Raw genomic sequence first — 3,836 nt, forward strand, 5'->3', positions numbered from 1 at the left:
TTCAAGCTGTCCAGGGGCGGCGGATAATGGGCGGTGGTCACAATTGTATTCAATTCTCTCCGATAGAAGGTCACAGGGTCTGTTTTCTGTCTGTCAGTTGGGGTTCTGTCTTCAGTGTTCTGTAGGCTGGAGACCCATCTGTGGTTTGGGGGAGGGACTTATGTGACCACATTTCTTCCCAGCATTCCCTGCGTGTCATGTCTCTGAGACTTGGTCCAGCCACGGACTGGCACATGTGGGGTCGTCCACCAATTGGGCATCCCTGCACATTGCCGTACTTCCAGTTCCCCCATCACAGGGGGCCGGTCACACATTCACCTCCCGGAGGTCCCCTTCATGCCCTGATCCTCCCCCTGACAGGACAGGCGGCCCGGGACCTGGGCGGGTCACAGAACCTTCTGGATGTTTATAGGATCTGAATTACAGAACACTCCTCCCAGAAGTCTCATTTCCTGTTCCTGTGATTGGAATGACCCTTTCCAGTGCTTTGTGTCCTATACCTGCTGCAGAGGGAACAGCTGATAGCGGGCGGGACGGGGGGACATTCCAGTGAAATGCGTCTTCACCTCCTCAGCAGATCGTTGTCCATTAATTATTGATCTTGTCCTGTCCTTCAATCACCTAGGGGCCCCTAGGGGCCCCACTATACAGCTACATGTAGAGTCAGGAGGTCAGCGGGGGGGATTCCCTGGCTCCTCGGAGGGCCCGGTACAGCGCGGCACGCAGCGTGGTGTGGAAGTGTCGTGTTCGCAGCCGGCGGAGAGGAAATTGAAATTCTGAGCTGATTTTATTTGTTTTGGCCGCAGCGGCTCCCTGCGTGCCGAGAACCACATCTGCACATTCGTTCCAGGCGCCGCTGCCGCCGCGCACCTCTCACGCCCGCGCAAAATAAAACACACAAATCACACGCTGACACTCGCATTAAAAATCCGTTTACCGCCATTTATCTCCCGGCTGGGGCTCGGAAAATCCAACCGACGAGTGGTGACGGGTGGGGGAGGGGGGCAAAGACACAGATGATCGAAAAACACGACAGGGAGACGTGGAGAAATCTGCGTGAAACATACGTGTGGCGTTACCACGAAGGGAATGGCAGGAATTCTGGGACATAGACCGTCATCCGGACAAATCCTCCGATCCGGTACTTTAAGAGTCATCATTATGGGATGTGCGAGCCGCAGGGATGGTCTATCGGTCCTTATCTCACCGTATGACTTGCCAGCGTGCTGGGCAGTATCTGTTACCTTAGTTGGCTTCCGTGTGGCCTCGGTCACGGCCGACTTCAGAATGTGACTTTGGCTTCCGTGTGGCCTCGGTCATGGCTAGGCCAACATCTTGGATCCTCAGAGTTCATTGTCAGCCTTAGTTTGGCATAAAGGAGGACTGCTCATTCCGGGGGCCGGCACCAATAGACAAAACACTTGTGCCGGTATTGGGGGTATAAGAGGATGATGGGGTGGGGCTGTATTGGGGGTATAAGAGGATGATGGGGTGGGGCTGTATTGGGGGTATAAGAGGATGATGGGGTGGGGCAGTATTGGGGGTATATGAGGGTTAGGGTTAGGTGGTGGGAACATGAATGGTCCCAACCTCCAGCTACATATAGCTCACAATGGTCCAGCACCAGCCTCCAGAACATGCCGGGCCGCGGGGTAGACAGAAGAGGAGACCGCCTTGGGCCATTCATCGGGAGGAAGTGGGACCTGCACCCTACACTGCTGAAGTAGTAGACAGCCCAATAGGGGGCGCACTTTGGCCTTTTCCCATTGGAAGCTGAAGGACCTTCTCCCAGAACTTCCCCAGACGTGAAAGCTTCGCCTGGACCTGCAGAACTGCCCCCGCCGTCCTCTTGGGGCATCGTCTGTAAATATTCCTCTCATCATATGGATTTATCTCCCTTTATTGTTCTCATTGCCTCATATGGCGCCATCATCTGCCGTGGCGCCGTCCTTTCATACCGCTCTGGTGAATGGATTGACGACGAGCCACCCGTGCAGTCCCTTGGACTATGTGTTGTGAGTCAGTGGGCCTCCAGCTGATGGCGCTGTGTGACCATCCTGAGCTCAGCCTGATATCTGGGTCAATGGCGCACATGTGACTCTTGTGCCGCGATTTGTACGGAGCTCCTCCGTGGCTGTTTCGTGTCCGCCGTGGTGAGGAGTATAATGGCGTCCATAGCTTATATTTTGCCGCCGTGTCACCGGGGGAGGGACTATCGTATGACCTACGCCGAATTTCCCCGTACACTGAAGTGTGAGTCCCCGCTCCAGGAATGGGACTCCGCTATGGTTGGGAGGTTGGAGAACTCTTTAATGGCTCCAGCTAAACGAGAAAATTGGTGGAACAACCAATCGGAGCTTCCCAAGGTTTTCCATATCCTTCATCCAGTTCATTGGTTTCTGGTGAACGTGATTGAGGGGCGTCTTGGCGTCTTGAGATTCATCTTCAGTCCGCAGATTCTCTGGCCGATGATTCCCGTCTCCTTCCCCGGCAACAACCAATCTAATGCCGGCGGCTATTGATTGACGTCAGCTGCCATTGTATGCTGAACAGTTGTCAGTATTTGTCTATGGAATGGTTGAGTAGGAAATTGTCTGTGTGTGTGACGCCGCCCCTCCCCCCGCCCCCCATATACCATAATCATATCCTCTCTCTACACTTCTCTGAACTTCCTGAGACTCTTACAAAAGCAGGAAGGGGAATATTCGGCCCTATCTGGCCCATCTTACCACGACTTACCACGGTTTTCCCGAAAAAATCCACATATTGTGAAAACATTGCTTGCCCATCCTGACAACCAGCCGGAGAACCTCTTGCCAACCTGACAACCAGCCGGAGAACCTCTTGCCATCCTGACAACCAGCCGGAGAACCTCTTGCCAACCTGACAACCAGCCGGAGAACCTCTTGCCAACCTGACAACCAGCCGGAGAACCTCTTGCCAACCTGACAACCAGCCGGAGAACCTCTTGCCAAAAACCGCCCCTCCCCCCGCCCCCCATATACCATAATCATATCCTCTCTCTACACTTCTCTGAACTTCCTGAGACTCTTACAAAAGCAGGAAGGGGAATATTCGGCCCTATCTGGCCCATCTTACCACGACTTACCACGGTTTTCCCGAAAAAATCCACATATTGTGAAAACATTGCTTGCCCATCCTGACAACCAGCCGGAGAACCTCTTGCCAACCTGACAACCAGCCGGAGAACCTCTTGCCAACCTGACAACCAGCCGGAGAACCTCTTGCCATCCTGACAACCAGCCGGAGAACCTCTTGCCAACCTGACAACCAGCCGGAGGATATGGGTCAGAACGTCGGTGAGGACGCCGGTCAGGATATGGGTTAGGACACCGGTCAGGATATGGGTGATATGGGTGAGAACGCCGGTCAGGATATGGGTGAGAACGCCGGTCAGGATATGGGTCAGAACGTCGGTGAGGACGCCGGTCAGGATATGGGTTAGGACACCGGTCAGGATATGGGTCAGAACGTCGGTGAGGATGCCGTTCGGGATATCGGTGAGGACGCCGGTCGGGATATCAGTGAGGACGCCGGTCGGGATATCGGTGAGAACGTTGGTGAGGACGCCGGTCGGGATATCGGTGAGGACGTCGGTGAGGACGCCGGTCGGGATATCGGTGAGGACGCCGGTCGGGATATCGGTGAGAACGTTGGTGAGGACGCCGGTCGGGATATGGGTGAGGACACCGGTCAGGATATGGGTCAGAACGTCGGTGAGGATATCGGTGAGGACGCCGGTCGGGATATCGGTGAGGACGCCGGTCGGGATTTCGGTGAGAACGTCGGTGAGGACGCCGGTCGGGATATGGGTG

This window comes from Nanorana parkeri, unplaced genomic scaffold (genome assembly GCF_000935625.1).
Source record: "Nanorana parkeri isolate BGI_ZX_2015 unplaced genomic scaffold, ASM93562v1 scaffold2998, whole genome shotgun sequence".
Classification (NCBI taxonomy): domain Eukaryota; kingdom Metazoa; phylum Chordata; class Amphibia; order Anura; family Dicroglossidae; genus Nanorana; species Nanorana parkeri.